This window comes from Vulpes vulpes, chromosome 2 (genome assembly GCF_048418805.1).
Source record: "Vulpes vulpes isolate BD-2025 chromosome 2, VulVul3, whole genome shotgun sequence".
Lineage (NCBI taxonomy): Eukaryota > Metazoa > Chordata > Mammalia > Carnivora > Canidae > Vulpes > Vulpes vulpes.
This window is the reverse complement of record NC_132781.1, coordinates 132,289,742-132,307,957: the sequence shown is the minus strand read 5'-3', so window position 1 is coordinate 132,307,957 and position 18,216 is coordinate 132,289,742. Positions and strand designations below refer to the sequence as shown.

The 18,216-nt window shown below is 40.6% G+C and overlaps 1 long non-coding RNA gene across 1 annotated transcript in view; it reads right to left on the bottom strand.

Annotated features, from left to right (window-relative positions):
* The window catches only part of LOC112935468 (uncharacterized), a 205,160-nt gene that overhangs the window by 53,882 nt on the left and 133,062 nt on the right, over positions 1-18,216 (bottom strand). Inside the window, exon 7 of the long non-coding RNA XR_012000020.1 lies at positions 16,240-16,303. This is a non-coding gene — a long non-coding RNA (uncharacterized lncRNA). The remainder of the gene's footprint in view (positions 1-16,239; positions 16,304-18,216) is intronic.

Genomic DNA, 18,216 nt, shown 5'->3' with positions numbered 1-18,216 from the left:
ATGACTAAGCTCAGAATGTGGGTGGGGACCACTCAAGGGGATGGATATTGTAGTTTCATATTGATATTCACCAAAGTAATAGTGGACCCCCCCAGAAACTCCTGTGAATTCTAAGATAGCAAAATGGCAGTACTAGAGTTGTGGAGTTCCTAGGGACATGAGAGACTCTAAGTTCAGTGTCTTTGTTTTATAGATGAAGTGACAAGAGCCCAGAGATGGTGATTTACTTACTCCAAGCCATAACCCAAACCTGGACCATTCGTTGTAAAAACGCTTCTGAGCCAGGCTCTGTGCAGCCTCTCCCTACCCACACATGCAGGTTCAGGCTCTTGCCTCGCAGAGCTCATATTCTAGAGGGCAAGCCTGCAGGTGAGAGCCCCTCATGCACAATGCCGCATTTTCACCACAGTACTTCACAGCCTTCCCATTGTTAATTAAGTGTGTAATGACTGTATTAAAGTTAGTTTCAGGTTCTAAATTTATGACATAGTAGTTATATTTTAATGTATACTTTATGGTACATTGGAGTCCCTGAATAATCAACGTGTACTCCCTCTGATCCTGCCTGGTTTCTAATACTTGGAGAAAATTTTATTATTTTAAACTGTTATAAGGATTTATAGTTCCTGAACCTTTGCTTTTGTGAAATATTTTTGTTCCTGTCTACTATTTACATGAAGCCAAGTCCTTTGTCAGGAATACAGCCTCTAATTATAACATTGTTCCTGTGGGAAAATGTAATTTGCTTTTCAATGATCCACTTTATGACATGGTCTCCAGGAATGTGCTGTTCTGCAATAAAAAGCAAGTAGAGACTGCATACTCTTGTAACTTCTTGCCAATTGCCTGGCATGGTAGGACCAGTGTTTATAAAGCAGTTCTAATTTTTTTGTTGACATGTGAAATCTGAGCTGGGAAATAATGACAGATTTCACTGAGATGGAGTAGGGCGGATGGATAAGGAAGCAAAATAGGAAGCGGGAAGGTTCTCTGGTTTTCTCTACAGTCATCCTGTCAGCAACCAAATCCTGTCATTCAGTGTCTCTCATTTTGGTTCTTTCTTCCCAGAAATAAAATGGTGGTTTCAAGAAAGAGTGCCCCATACAGTCAGAGGGGACACACTGGGGTGTGCTGGGTGGTCCTGAAAGGCTTCCTACTGGCATTTCTCAAGGGCTAGTCCTGCCTTTTCTGAGAGGATTCCCTCATTTCTCTGCTCAGGGATAATGTACTGTGACTTCCATTTAACACGTTATTTGCAGAGGACAGGTATTAACTAAAGTAAAATCTTTTTGATGGAAAGTTTCTTAACCATTAGGTACAGCAACCAGGGCCAGACCCAATCAGCTGCTCTGTTCCTCATGGATGCTCTAATCTTTTTTTTAAGATTTATTTATTTGAGAAAGAGAGAGTGAGGGGAGGAGGGGCAGAGGGAGAGGATCTTCAAGCAGACTCCCTGCTGAGCATGGAGGCCTACTTAGGGCTCAATCTCACAAACCATGAGATCATGATCCTGAGATCATGATCTGAGCCAAAACTAAGAGTTGGACGCTTAACTAACTGAGCCACTCAGGCATCCCATTCTCATCTTTTTCACTTTGGCTTGTCAAGGCTATTCTCAATCTCCCTTTCCATAACCCTTTGCCACTTAGCTCAAGGCATAGCTTAGACTGTGGCTCATGATTAAAAACAAATACTACACTGAACAGTAACAGATAATGGAAGAAATTATAATATAGACTCCCCAACTCTTTAACTTTGAAATCTAGATATGAATTATTCTGGAGTCCAGAGGCCAACACATCCCACAGCATCCACCTTGGGTCTCTATCCTCACCTCCTGGTCTGCAACCTTTTTTCTGGGGTCTGATTACCATCCTTCACAAAGACAGACTTTAGATGTCCTCCTTATCTGAAGTTCAAGCTACAGCATGTGAGTACCCATAAGAGACGGTTAAAGAAGGCCTATATTCCCTCCCATAAACATAATCTGCTGAGATAAATTCAACCCAGAATAAAACAATCTTTTATATAGTAGAGCTGGATCTTTCCTGGGGATCGGGTTCTACAGTCAGTGTGAAGGCAAAAACCTGTATAAGAAATTAACTTCGGAAACCACTTGGCAGAGAGCCACATTGCCAATAGCAGCACCTTTGTCAGAAAGCCTAGCAGAGCCTGGCTGGCCCATCAAGTCTGGAAGAGGTTACCATCCCCTCAGCAGAACACCATATGAAGTAGCTGTTCTGGGTTTAAGGTTGAGTTTAACTTCACAATTCCATTTATCGTGATGAGATGCTTAGAGCGCTTAAGGCAGAGGGACTGAGAACCAGGTAGAGAGTCTCCATTCCTGCCCTCTCCTGGGGCAGAAGTGTCCACACTTTTTAACTAGTTTCTCATTCTCTCCCTTGTGTCCCTTTTCCCCCCTTCCTAGGGGTCTACAGGTAGAATCCTGTGGATTTCATGCAAGCCTGATCGGATGGCCTCAACATTATTTTGCCAAGCAGTTTAGCATCTCACTGTGGAGAACTCTAGATCCAGAAATAGTATATTTAGGTTTATCTTTGCAGGACCAAAAACTCCATCAATTGTTTTCCCTTCAAAATATAGACATAAACTTTAAAGGTAAATTCAAACAATAGTCTGTAGAGAAAGGGTAAGTCTGCAGGCAGCTTTGGAATGTGGCCCCTTGGCACACTGCAGGTTTTGGCCATGGAGATGTAAGCAGAGATTAGTTCCTACCCCATCCTGAGTACCTAGAACAGCCCCCTCTCCTGACAGTGTTACTATTTGGAAACCCTGATGGTTCTCTTTGTTCTGTCTCAAATGTGCCTCACGCAAACCCGGCTCTGAACTTTCACGCAGACCGTGTGACCTGTCTGGAATGCTTCTCCTGTCTAGTCCCTCATCCCTTTCCCTCCTCCTCCACTGAGACTTCCAACCTCCAACTCCTAGATCAGGACCCCTGAGCCACTCATGATCACAGTCTTTAGTACTCTTTCCCCATCTCAATTATTGTACCATAAAATGTCTTTATGTTCAGGACTATTAAGTATGTCCTATGTATGTGGCAGACACTGTTCTGGGAATTATTGGTATATTAACATATTTACTCCTTACAATAAGCTTTTAAGATAGGCACTATTATTATCCTCATCTTATAGATGAGGAAACTGAGCACAGACAGGTTATGCACATTTCCCAAGTTCACACGGCTAGTTAATGATAGAGCCAGGATTCAGACCCAGAAGGTATGATGCCAAAGCCTGTACTTTCAAAGATTTTATTCTTTTAAAGTAATCTCTATACCCAACATGGGGCTGGAGATCAAGAGTCACATGCTTTACCGACTGAACCAGCCAGGTGCCCCTAAAGCCTGTACTTTCAATCACTGTGTTTTACTGTCTCCCATTTGGTACTATACGTATGGACTCTATTTCTACCTGTCTTTTTATATGACATTCCCTTTCTCTCACTTTCTTTATAACTTCCTTCAGGGCAGGAATCATGATATATATATTTATTTATTTTCATAGCACTAAGAATTGTGCCTTGCATCAAATAAGAACTCAATAAATATTTGTTGGGTGATAAAATGGCAAAAATCAAAATATAGATCTTTATATGATTCTCTAGGTATGTTTTAGGCTTACTAAAAGACTTCCATTGGTTCTCATGAACACAGTAATAACAGCTTACAAAATACTGAAATAGGATTTGATTCTTAAGACACTCCTATGATGTGAATGGAGCAGATGCAGTATTATGCCTATTTTACAGCTGGGAAAACTGAGGCAGACACAAAGATGCCTTGCCTCCTCCATCACATTTAACGATGAGAAGGATCTGAGGCTCCTGATTTTCAGTCCTACACTATTCCACTTCAGATTTTGCTCAAGTCTGGCACAGTCAAATGCAGCCCATGTTTTGGCTCTGGGTGTATACACTAATAAAGCTAGATGTTCTACGATAAGTGGATAGAAATGGTAGCCCTGGAAAGATGTGCTGGGGCAAGGGAGGGGAAGGACACATTGCATTCACATGGTAGACCCAGTCTAAGAGGAAGACAATACCTTCATAACAATTATGAAGAGAAGTTTCAATTAATGCTATGTTATCCAGTGGTATTTTCATCCATTACTGAAAATCAAGAGGTGGGAAGTGGGCAAATATTTAAAAACGTAGGAAATAATTTTTGAGAAAGGAAACAAAAAAGGAGGAATCAGTTACAGGAAGGTTTCCAGAATGTAAATTAGAGATTTTTTTTTTCCCCTTTGGAGAGATAAGGTAAAAAGAGGAAATATTTGTTCTAACAAGTGAAAATTCAAATCAAAGCCAGAATTTGAGCTGGCAGGCCTTGTTTGGAAACTCCTTTTGTTTATAATGTAGGTTTTTCCCCTTTATGAAGCAGATGCTTATGCACGCATTACCAGTGTTGTCAATAATACTGTAACATTTGCCTTCCATCCCTTTGTTGCTCAGGGAACATGTTGGGTTTCCGCACATTTAGCTTTGCCATTTACTTCACAAATCGCAGCTGTGTAGTGCTACAACTAAGTCGATTTTACTGAGAATAAAAATTGAAAAAAAAATTCTCCTAACAACCTTTCCAGTAATCATAGGCCTGAAATACTTTGGAGTGGATTTTTTTTTTTTTTTAACAACTTGGTTTCAGTACAATGATGCTTCAATAAGAATCTTCCTGCAAATTTAATTCAAAAGGGAAAGCTTTGTTGTTATTAAACACAATGGCAGTTTGTACATCTCCACATCATTATGTTGCTTCTCATTATGGTAATTCATTTGCTTCTGCTTTGTATGGATATCAAATAAAAATCACTTTCGCTCCTGGCAAGTGATTGACATTACGGAGACACTCTGGGAACCCAGCTAAGCGGTGCTTGGTGTCATAGCAAACACAATTAGCAAAATGGCATCCAGAGTGGCTTTATGGAGTTGCCCTGTGGTGAGTCTCTGCGTTTTCTATTTAGCAGGGCTGTAGGTTACTAGGCTTTGCCGTGTGCCTTCTCTGTTTTCATCTTTGTACCATTTTCTATGCAAGTGGAACAGCGTGAAGACTTTGCATGAATTTTACTTTCTCTCTCTCTCTCTCTTTTTTTTTTTTTCTGAATGGCTCTTCCTCAGGATTTGCTGGGCTTGGAGAGTACTCTGCTTTCTTAGGAGCCCACATTTCTCTATAGAAGGGTCAGTGATAGTGCCACCAAACATCCACTCTGATATCCCTGTGGATTTCTTTTTCTCATTTTTTCTGTTGCTCTCTCTTGCCACTTGTCGACTATTTGAGAGATACTGAGTTTTGCATGAAGTTAAAAAATAACTTTAAAGGTCATTACTAATTACCTTTATACTGAAAAAGAAAACAATTTATACTCTTCTGTGGATAACTCTGAGGAGAGGCCTCAACTATGGCTTGAGGTCCCTCAGTCAATGATTATCATAAATGGGATTGACAGCACCTCCTGCCTTTTTGAGCTGAAAGACAGGCACAGCTTTTGGTCAAGTCATGAAGTGAAAGATCTGGATTGAGTTGGAGTGCCCTCCAGCCCTGTGTCCTCCAGAGCCACTGCCAGGGCTTTCCAGATTAACATAACTCACACCATGATGGAAATATAAAAGGTGCTTTCTGGAAGGGCCATAAAGGTCTCAGAAACCCAGCAGAATGTGGGAGGAGGAGAGGTGGCAAGAATCTGTCCTCCTGTCCTACGTAATGGAAGGACTGAAAGACCTATGCCTCTGGATGCTCTTTTTCCCCAACTCTATTTCCTTCCATCCCCTCTCTTTGGAATTTTCTAGTTCGGTGCCTCCAGCCCCTTCCTGGAGCAATTTTTACTCCTCTTCCACATAAGAGAAGAATGTCCAGGCCTGTCCACTCAACATCCTTTATATTTCACACCCTTGAGAGTCTCGGGCTTTGAGTGGATGACATGGCACCTCTTCCTCTTTTGTTCATTGCCAGCCACATGGGCCTCTGCCCCATAAGTTGAGGTCACTGGGCTTCCAAGTTAGACTTCCCAGGAGCAAGAACTTCCTCACTAATATTCCTAATAATCCAGCCTAACCTGCCAAGTCTAGCATTGATGTTTTTGACGTTCATACTGTTTAGTTTTAGAAGGAGAAGCTTATTTTTCTTGTTAGCATGACTTTGACCTTTTTCACTTTAAAATCATAACCCCTGGCTTTTCTGTACTAGGAAACATTTGACATTTTCATGGTTTATTTAACAAGGGTCACCATGCTATTTCTAAATGGCTTTCTCTTTCTCATCCAATGGTACCAATACTGATTATATTATTTATTATCTCAAATCTTTTACCTCCTATAGAAAGTCAACATGGGTTCCAGTTTATCAAATCCTAATGGTGTCAACTTTTATTTTTTATTATTTTAAAAAGATTTTATTTATTTATTCATGAGAGATACAGAGAGAGGCAGAGATACAGGCAGAGGGAGAAGCAGGATCTCTGTGGGGAGCCCAATGTGGGACTTGATCCTGGGACCCTAGGATCATGCCCTGAGTTGAAGGCAGACGTTCAACCACTGAGTCACCCAGGCATCCTTGGTGTCAACTTTTAAACTTCAATATAAAAATGAAATGTTGGGGGATGCCCAGGTGGCTCAGTGGTTGAGCATCTGCCTTTGGCTCAGGGCGTGATCCCAGATTCCCAGGATCGAGTCCCACATCAGGCTTCTTGCATGGAGCCTGCTTCTCCCTCTGCCTGTGTCTCTGCCTCTCTTCCTGTGTCTCTCATGAATAAATACATAAAATCTTTGAAAAAAATAAAAATGAAATGTTGAAATGGCATCGGAGGGCAACTATTTATCCCTGACATTCCCCTATCCCTACTGGCAGAGAAATCTATGAAACACGTTGCGTATTTCCAAGGGAGAAGAGCGTAAGGATTGGAGATAGGATTTAAAAATTATTTTTAATTTGTAATTAAAAAAAAAGATTTTATTTATTTATTTATTTGACACAGAGAGAGAGTGAGAGAGCACAAGCAGGGGGAGGAGCAGAGTGAAAGGAAGAAGCAGACTCCCCACTGAGCAGGGAGCTCGACGTAGGACTTGATCGCAGGATATGGGGATCATGAACTTAACTGAAGGCAGATGCTCAGCTGATTGAGCCACCCAAGCACATAAGAAGATAACTTTTATCAATTCTTGATAGACCTGCATGCAGTTCTTGTCACCATTTTGAGTTTTGAGGCTCTTCTGTATCAGGGGTTGAGATTTCTCCAAGCTATGAAGAAGGAAGTGTCTTACAGATGATACTGGACATAAACAGCAATCCTCACTTGAGGTCTCGTGCTGCTGAGAGTGCTAGGGTGCCAATATGGACCTCAGGCTATCTCTTTTTTGGTACAAACATTATTTGTACATTGTAAAAATAAATTTGAATTTCTATAAAGCAGCCTTCTTAAAAAATATTAAATAGGAATTGAAATTTTCGCATGTATGCCCTTTATACCTCTCACATGCATCCATTTCTCTCTGTACCCAGTGCACCTCCAATCTCCACTTATTTTTGCTGCCACCACACTAGTTTAGGCCATCACTGTTCTTCCCTGGATTAATGCCTTTAGTCTTTCTCCTCAAATATTTTTCTCACATGTCTTTTACAGAGATTATTCTAAGAAGAGTATTGCATCATGGTACATGGTTGTTTAAAGTCCTTTAAGCTCTATGGTTGCTCATCAGATGAATTTCAAACCTTTTTTAGCAAGAAAGAATTCTTGAGAGCTTGTTTGGAGGTTCTAGCAGGGGAGCGCAGCTACTCGTATACCCTTGACCGAAGAACGGTCCTCCTCTATCGGGGATGGTCGTCCTCTTCGACCGAGCGCGCAGCTTCGGGAGGGACGCACATGGAGCGGTGAGGGAGGAAGGGGACACCCGCCTAGCCAGCCAGATCAGCCGAATCAACCCTGGCGATCAATGGGGTGACAGATGTCGCAGCCAGATCGCCCTCACATCCGCAAGAAATAATTCTTAAGATCATGAGGGCCAAAAACATGGCTATCTTCTCATATCATGTGTTTTTGAGCCCAGCACATGAACTATAAATAGGAGGACTTAGTAAATTTTTACTAAGTCCAAAGTAACTCCAAAGTAACTTTAGCTCTCTCGGGGTGACTCCCTTACAGAAAGTGACTCAAGCATCCAAGTCATTTATATCTGGAAAATTTAATTTCTGCAGCCACTGTGGCAGAGGAAAAGAGAGATGGAGTGTTGTGAAAGCACTTTTCACTATCTCAACCAAGAAGACCACATGGAGAGCCCACTGGCCAGACTAGAGGGATGGTCCCTAGCCTAACTACAAGGGAGTCTGGGAAATGTTATCGTCTTGCTTGCCCAGGAAGAGGAAAATGAAGTAGAACCTGGTGACTATGTAGCATTGTATCTGTCACAGAGTTAATTAGGAATGAACAACCCAGACTTTTGGGAAATGTGCAGTCTGTATTGTGATAGTCCAATCTGAGCCATGGAGGTTGGATTTCAACTTGTGAGTGGGTGTGAATGATTCCCCTAAAGGCCCTGGCTATTTCTATCATCAGTCATGCTGGTAAAAGAAGAATAGGCCTTAAATTTGGGGTAGAAAAGGACCATTTTCACTATCTGCATCAGAGGTCATTACCTATGACTATGGGGTAAAGTGGTCTAGAGATTCTCATTAAAGGTGGTAGAAAGAAGGGTACAAGATGGGTCAATCTCACCATTACACTGCAGTCACCTGAGATCAGGCAAGGCACTCTGAAGTTGGCTTTAGGGTTTGTGAGCATTAGGAGCTACAACAGTAATGGAAGAATAGATCATACTGAGCACTCACTTCTATATATGCCAAACTTTTACTCTATCTTTGGCCAACACCACTGACTGATCTTGCCTGTGCCTGTAAGGCAAAGAGAACAGTGGTCATACTCAGATCTGTGCATAGTGCACAGCATGAGGTGGTACATTCTGTGATGACATAGGAGACATGAAGGCTCTGGTATTGAATGGTTTCCAGGCCAGAGTGGGTAAAAGGCCAAAGCGATAGCTAGAACTGATTTGTAAAACATGCAAGAATGGTCTAAAGAATCCCAGTGGTTACTGTTTCTTGGATTGAGGGATAACCTACAGAACGTTCTGTCTTCCTTTCACTGTAGCATTTGAGAGCCTGGAGTCACTATGGGGGAAGACATGAAAAGAAATATGACCTTAGTTTGTAACTTGGTTGGTAAAGTGGGACATTTAAGTTACAAATACAGGGCACATGAGTACTTCACAGCCTGTGCTGACATACATTAGCCCTGACTTTGCTCCTCTGATAATATAAATTACACTTAGCAAAACAGATAGAAGAGCACTTTGCAAGAAAAGTTAAATAATGTTATTCATCATGGTTAATGATAAATAGTACCCACAACAAGAATGACAGCAAACTTGCCATGACAATAACAAACACTGCAAACTTATTTGTTCTTGATATTTTCTGGATGCCCACTTCTCTTATTTTAATCTTTGTTTTGCTTTTAAAATTATCCCACTCATTTTAGTGTCAACTTTAGTTGCTGCATTCATCAACTTGGAAAGCTTGCAGCCTTGGACAAAAGTGTCATTTGATGTGTTTGATATATTCAGCTCTACATCAGTAATCTATTTGCAAAATTGTCCAATTTGAAAGTGACACATTTGATTCACTTGACTTTCCTTTCTCTCGCACAGTAAAATTTGAAGGAATTCAAGAGGTGTCGGGCACTAGTCACCAAGGAGAAAGGACAATAAAGGGATGTGTAAAGTACTCCAGAGAAAATTGTTGTGTGTCATTAGTAGTTGAACAAAATAAAGAGCCCTGTGAAGTTGAGCTTCTCTAAATAAAAGACAATGACATCTGGAGGGGAATGAGATCTGTTTAAGTTTGTTTGTTTGTTTCTTTTTTTTTTTTAGGTTGCACGCCCAGCATGATGTCCAACAACAGGGCTCAAACTCATGACTGTGAGATCAAGACCTGCGCAGAGATCAGGAATGGGATCCTCAACTGACTAAGCCACCCAGGCATCCCTCTTAAGTTTTTGATGTTAAACAGCTGACTCAAATTTTTCAACTTTTTCACATAATTGATTCTAATTGCTTAAGTATGCTTAAGTAGGAAATTTAAGAGTACATTTAACATAAAAGTATAGAAAAACAAACAAAAATAATTACTCACAATCCTGCCACCAAAGAGAACTATTATTGTAACTTCGGTATAATTCTTTTTATTTTTTTTGCAATGTGTACGTACATTGCTATTGTTGCAAAAAGGAAATAATGTTTTACCTAAAATGGAAATCCTTATTTTAAGAAGCATGGTTGCAGGCTGAACTCCCACTGGAAATTCATGATCTAATGTTGCTCGATATCCACTGAATCTCTCTAGTGTAAAGCATTATCAAACTTAAAGGAGACCCCATCTTAGCTTCAAAAAAGCTTATTAGGATCTGAGGAAGGAATTAAGGCAAATACATGATCAGTTAGATCAAGGAGTACTTACTGAGTAATTGTGATATGACTGTGTCAGGTGACAAACTGTGGGTATGAATGAATAAATACATGGATCCTGCCTTCAAAGTCCTTATAGTCTCACAGAAGACACAGGACGTGCCTTACACATGATATAGTAAGTAAAGATCCTAACCATCCTTACAAACCATAAGTACCGCAGGAGCTCAGAGGAGGGAGCAATCATCACTGGCTGAAGCCATAAGGAGCACTTTATTGGAGAGGCGATTTGTGAGCTGAATCCTTTTAGGACAGAGGGGATTTGGAAAGAAAACAGTGAATGAGGTGAATGAGGTGACAGAGCACCTCAGCCAAATGCCCCCAGGGCAGCCTCGCAGGGGGCTGTGGACCAGGATGAGGTGGGGAGAACAGGCTAGCCCGGATGGTGCGAACAGAGAAGGGAGTTTCAGTCAAGATGGTCCAAGGTCAATGTTTCTTCTCTATTGTCCACCCCCAGGTTCCAGAAGAATGCGTTTCTTTTTTGAACCTGGATCCCAGCAGATTTCACTAGTGAACTCTTCTTTCTAAGATAGCCTTATTTCTTAAAAGGAACAGAATGATTTTCTTTCAGAATGTTTCATGGACTCACTGAGGCCCATAAGGAACCACAAGGATCGTTGAAGTCTAGTCCCATAACTTACTTTTGATTTGCAATATTTTTTCTTTCCTTATATAAGTTAATTCCAGTAAATGGAACACCTAGTGATACTCAGTTATCAAAGACTTGGTTTTTTTTTAGCCGATTCAGAAGACAGACTCACACCATTATAAACATGTGATGAGAACACATGACTGGAACTCTTCTAGAATGAACAGTAAGGAAGAGCAGGGATGTTAGATTTCATCACTGTTCAGCTGTGTGACCTTGGATAAATTACTTAATGTCTTTGGGCTTCAGCTTTCTTACTGGCACGCCAGAGCAGGGGGACGGGGGATGGGGGGAGATCCCCCCTCCCATCCTTGCCTGGGGTTAGTGTGAGAATTAACTGAGATACATATGTAATAAGATTTCTAGGGTGAGAAATGTGCTTAGTTACTGCTAGCAAGTACTATTACAGAGAATAGGGAGCTGACTTTCTCGAGGCCTGCTCTGGGGTTACTCAAGGATTAGAACCGGCTGTAACGTGTGGCAATTTGAATGTGCTGCAGATGCTTTAAATGGTGTTTGGGACGGAATTGACATAACCTCTTAATGACTAGGCATTAAGCTCGTGAACATAAACACCCTGAATTCAGAACCTATTAGATGGTCAAGGAAACTCAACCACTTTCAAAGCATTTAAAAAAAAATCTTTTAGTATGAGAAGTGTTTATTTTTCATCTTCATGATTACAATAGGGAGACATTTTGAGGTTACACCCTAATGAGAATTTATAGCATTTGTTTATGTGGCAGATTAAGGGAAGATTTTTAAAAAGTACCTGTTAGATAGTAGATTAATTTTTTGGAAATTTAAAACTTACTATGTGTTATTATTCAGACCAAAGACCAGTCCACCAAGGCAGAGGTGAACTGCAGAATTGTATTTTCTGGACTCTGTGCCTTTGGAGAAGCTCTTCTATTTGCCTGGATACCATCTGCATCGCTACCAAATTTTCGCAAAGATATGGTTAACTTCTGTTTATTTTTCAGGGGGCTTTTCTGCTTCCCCAAATCTTGGTTTAGGGTCTTATCCTATCTGTCTTTACAGCATTTAATCCCTTCATAGTGTTCCCCTTTCACATTTATGGAAGCTAAATAGTGGGAATGTGTCTGAACAGTATAAACTGTTTATACACTTATACTCTAAATATTTAGTAAAAAAGGCTTTTAGCTAAAAAAAAAGGATGCTCTTCTCCCCAAAGACCCAGGTGTCTCTTAGCTTTTAGTAAAATGTAACTTCTGCAGCTTAAAAATAGGTAAGATCAAAATGTTCCAGGCAGTTTCATCAAGCCTTATTCCTATTCCTTCAGAAGTCGGCTTTTTGAGTCCGACAGCAGTACAGGTTCCAGATGGTCTGTATGATTCAAGTAACTCATGCGCATCATACAACAAAACCTAAAAAACGTATTTGAAAATGTGTTCTATGGACCTTACCCAGAAACCCTTTGGCCAGACCAAGTCTGATGATTTAGATTTCTTTCTCCACTGCTGAGTCAACAATGTCCACTTATCAACCACTACAGCGGGAGTAGGAAAGGTGCTTCCATGGGCTCTGTGGGTTCCTTATGGGTCTGTGGGTTCCAAGAGGGGAGGGGCTGTACTATGTCTAGATCCTCTGAGCTCAGTACAAGGCCTATTATTACACAGGAGGGGCTCACAGATATTTGCTGAATGAAAGAATGGAGGACTCCTCAGTAAGGGCTGGGGTGGTCCTCTAAATCTAAGCCCAAATTATTAGAGGCTGAGAGCTGACTTCCTCTTTCTCTTTTTTAAAGTTAGGAAAGGTTCAGGCTTGGGATATTATCATCACTCAGTCGCTTCTCTTGGAGGGGAGGACATCTGTCTGCCCTGACCAGAAGAGATTTGGCTAAGAAACTCTTTTTAATGCTACCAAGGAAAACACACACACACACACACACACACACACACACACACACACACACACAAACGGTTCCTTCTGTATCAGAACTATACTTTAGGTTTAAGACCTTCTGAGATTGTCCTTTTTTCCTTAGAGAAAAGTGCTTAATTTTTATCAGATTCTCAGATTCTATGACCCGCAAAGGGATAAGAATAATTGCTTCAGAGTCTTCCTTAAAATGGGCTCAGAGGGATCCCTTTTGATATTGTCACCAGGTAAAAAACAGTGAAGATGCCACTGTTGGAATATTTTATTTTCCTCCATGGGCCAGTGCCATCTCTGTGCCTGTTTGCCTTGCCAAATAGAGGTCTGGTGGATGTAAATTAACTTTCTTCTTAATTTTATAGTAGAGGTCAATGGCCTGCTTACTTGTCCTGCTTCACCTCCCCCCATTCTAATAACTTCCCTACTCACAAGTGAGAATTAGGATTCTTATTTTTATCACATAGAAGCTTGATGCTTCAGCAACTGAACTACCCTTTCAAAGGCTTGGTTTCTTCATATCTGAATATAATGTTCCTCTCCTCTTAGTATAATGTTCTTAGTTCACAGGGTTGTTCGTTCATTCATTTATTCACAATGGAGGGTCTACTATGTACCAGGTAGTTGTTCTGGTGGTGAATGGAACAAAGGAGTGAACATTCTAAGGGAAGGCATCAGATGACGAACGAATAGGACAACAGGATATTAGTCACTGATGACTGCTATGTAAAGAATTCAAATAGAAGGATAGAGAGTGACCGGGTGGCTAGTTTAGACTGAGCCATCATGGAGTTCTTCTCTGAGGGGGTGACATTTAGGGTCTAAAGATCAAAGCAGAGGGAGTAGCAAGTGCCACAGGGCCCAGGCAAGCATGGGCTTAATGTGTCTGCAGAATGTCAGTGTGTGTGGCTGGTGGGATCCCAGAGGTTAGCAGGCTTGGCTTTGAAAGTCACTGTAAGGAGCTTGGAGTAGATTTTAAGTACAGTGGGAGCCTTTTGGAAGCGTTTTAAGCAGGGGAGTGCTGTGCTCTAAAATACTTTGTACAAGATCACTCCAGCTGCTGTGTGGAGAATAAATTGTAAAGACTGAAGGATGAAAGCCAGGAAACTAATTAGGAGGCCACTCTAGCAGGCCCAGCTCTAGATGATGGTGGCTTGGACGGGGGTGGAGGTGTACAGACAGAGAACAGTGGAGGCCTGGAGGCATGTGTGCGAAGCACCAGTGCCCATGCTCCGTGCATGGTGAGCACTCAATAAAATCTAGCTATTATCCTCCTCATCGTTATTATTATTGGCTTGGTAAAATGAAATGGGACCAAGCAATGGGTCAACATAACAATAGTTTTAAGAATATTACTAAAGTCAGAGCAAATTTGGTCAGATGGACCAAATCTTGTTTGTATACAGCAATTCTATTAATGTTATTTTCCTGATCCTGTTTTAGATGCAGTGTTTTCAATATTTTTCTCTCTGTGTTTTAAGAAGAAATCCATCATTTACTTCTTTCAGGACACACTGTTTAGTCATTTTGTAGTGAAAGAATCCTGATTATCTTCGAATGACAGATGTGAAAGAGTGAATTCTAAGTTGTGTGGAAGAGGTAATATATTGCATTGCTCTGGAATTTATTATGAGCAAGGAGTTGGAAAAAATTAGGGAGTTAACATCCAGGAAGAAAGCAAAACTTTAAAAATGACACAGACAGATTAATATATTTATGCATACATGTCATGCAGTCTGGTGCCAGAAAAGCCAAATGAAGAAGTAATGTTCTGAAAACAACTCACAATTACTGAGACTACTAAGCTTGGAGGCAGCAAAATATGAAGACTAGTGACATTCATACATCTACAGTTGCTATGGGGTTACTTAAAGTTATGAGAGAGAGAGAATGAACTATTCTTTTTCTTTTTTCCCTTTTTTCAGAGGTGAGTCTTGGGATCTATGCTTTAACAAATGCACATACCTCTTCAGCCTACCCTTATCAGGCAAACTTGTATTTACAAGCGAAATTATTCTGAGACACAGAAGTCTTAAATGAAAGACAGACATCGCAATCCCTTAAGGTCATGCTGATCTCTTCAAATGTTAGAATTCGCTAGAGTGAGGTTGGCTTTTCAGCTAAGTGACCCCCATCACTTTAGAGTAATCCCTGTAATAAGTATAAATGTAGCAACACATTCCAAGAAAAACATGAAGCTCTAAGTGATATTCTACTAGGCCAGAGAGTTTGTTTTCAAAATGTGGACACCAATATTCTCTAAGCAGTGTGGTTTCTAGATATGCTAAAACAGTTATTCAGGCATTCTGAGTATCCACAGTGAGACAACAATTTTGTCAATAAATTTCTTTCTATCTTCAAAATTCTTCTATTTGCTTTTTTTTTTTTTTTGTGGTGGGGGCTTTCGCATGATAAAAGTAAAAGTTTTCTGTCTATCACTAGTATAACAAAGAGACGCTATGATCATTAGAGATACCCCTTGTATATGAACAACAAAAAAAATCATCTAAAACACAAACAAAAAACAGTACTCCCAAAAGTATGCTCTGTGGATCATCAGTTCTTCAAGACATCACTTGAAAGGAATCTTAGACACAGTGACTCAGTATTTCCCTCTTTGATCTACTTGAGCCCCACATTAAGCCTGCTCTGCCACTATGTGGCATGACCTCTTCAAGGTCATGGCCAGCCACAATCTCATTAAAACAATATAAGAAAGTCAGCAGAACAAATACAGAACTATAGCTGCAGCTGGTCCCCAGGCTGTAACCCATACTTACAATCTCCCTCCTCTAATACCCATTCTAGATTTCTTCTACCCTTGGCCGTCACTTTTGCCACTTTAGATTGCTTACCTGATGGAATAACCCAGACTTTTATCTCTGGGAGTCTGACTCCCCGGTTACAATGCCTTTGTGATGGCCATTCCACCATTACCTTCAGGAGTGGAAGCACCAAGGGATACCTCAGTGAATGTCCTGAGTCTCAGGTATATTCCTCCCTGCCCCCATTATGTAACAGTGACCCTAGCACCTCATAATAATTAAGGAAGATTTCTCCCAACAATACAATAACTCCTTCTTCTGATTGTGGTCCACAGGCATGAAGAGCCCTGCATAACTAGGTAGCAGGTGTGGGTTTAGGTTCAGTGGATCCCTTACCTTATCATGTTCCTTGGTGGAAGGGTAGTCCCACTGAGAATCAGGACCTCTAATCCAGCAGAACCTAAATCACAGAAATGGGAAACACAAATATGAAGTGAGTTATTGGGAGCAATGAGGACAAGTACCAATTCTGCTTCCATCCCTTCATCCCTTAGAATCATATATTTTAGCTAGTGGGGAGCAGTACCATGTATCAGCTATTGGCTCAGTACATCTGAAAGAGCTCCCCAACCTGGAGGGTTTTGTCTCTGAATTTCTATTGCATTGGAATCTTTAATAGGTCATTCCAACATTCTATCAGATCTGCTGCTTCTGGATACATTGGCCTATGGTAGGATGAATGGACCCTGTGGTCAAGTACCTTTTCCATTGACACACATCCTTTCATCAAACTCTGCAACTCTGCAAACTCTCTCCTTTCATCAAAGGCAATGTTATGCAGGATCCTGTGAAGATCAACCAGGAATTCTGAAAGTCCTCAGATAGTGGGCAGGGAAGGCAAACACCTATAGAGGAGATTTCATTTCTTTTCTCTCCAGGATGGAATGTCTCAAGACATGGAGAGTGGCACTAACATCTATATTTTTACCTAAGGTATGAGATTGCTTCTAAGTTAAGCTTTCTATTTAATTGATTAACTTGTTTATTGTTTTACAGCTACAGAATGCCTATAATGTATTAAACTTTCACATTTTATGGAAAAATATTTACATTACACAATAGATTTCTGTCCCTAACACTCAGGCTCCAATGATGACACAAGCACATTCATGTATTTTGTGCATTTTATATTTTCAAGGGTCCTGTTTTTACATCAAGTCACCCTAGGACATAGAAGATCTGATGCGCATACAACAAAGAATTTGTTTTGTTGTTGTCTGGTGGAACTAATTAAATACATGGATGGACAAACAAGTCAAATCTGTGTGCTCTTGTAATTCATCCAAGAAATCCCAAGAGACTGAGAATACTGATGTCTTAATTGCTATCAATCACCCTGGCTCTCCCAGATCTAGGTAAATAATAAGCATAATGCAAACACTTTTTGGCATATTGTTCTTAGACTGACAACCCAAAATTTTGTGTGTGTGTTGTATTCCTATGTCTAAAAATACCCAACAAACTTAGCACTAAGTGGATCCATCCTACAGGCGTAAAAGTAAGGAAGAAACACTGATGATAACATGGCATTCAGGATTCAGCCTGCAGAAATCAAGATGCTGGCTGTACTGTTCCCCAGAGAGACCCATGTGGGCAGGTACATGCACAGCTGTTTCACACGGGAGGTAGAATGGGTGTTGATTTAAAGATACACAACATCAAGTAGGTTTCTTTCCTGAATTCACTTTTGGGGGATTGAGTGTACAAAAGGTGTTCTCTAAGTTAAGAAGCTCCAAGCTTTACTGATCACACTGAGGCCTTTAGGGTAGAAAGTGAGGCTAGACTTATGGAGATACAGTGGTATTTCTGCTGGCCACCTTGCTTCAAACCAATTAAATTAACCTCTCTGCCTCAGTTTCCTCATCTGTAAAATGGGAACAACAATAGGAACCTTCCTCACAAGGTGGTTATAGGAATTTAATAAATTAATACACGTACAGTACTTAGAATACTACCTTGCTCATAGTAAGCATTCAGTGAGTGTAAGCTGCTATCATCACCCTCACCATCATCACAATCATTATCTTTATCTCATGTGTATCCTCCCTGGTATGAAAGTAAATTGAATTTTAATAACTATGACTCTATTTGACTTGTACTCCAACAGAATGAAGGAGTTCAGATCACCTAAAGTGATCAAGACTTCCCATAAATGATTTTTGTAATTATTAACCACTTTTCTTGTATACTTTTCTTAATACTATTCCTGAGAGAAGGTGTTATGGGTTGAATTCCATCCTCAGAAAGATATGTTGGAAATCTTGACTACTTTCATCTCAGAAGATAATCTTATTTAGAAATAGGGTCATTGCA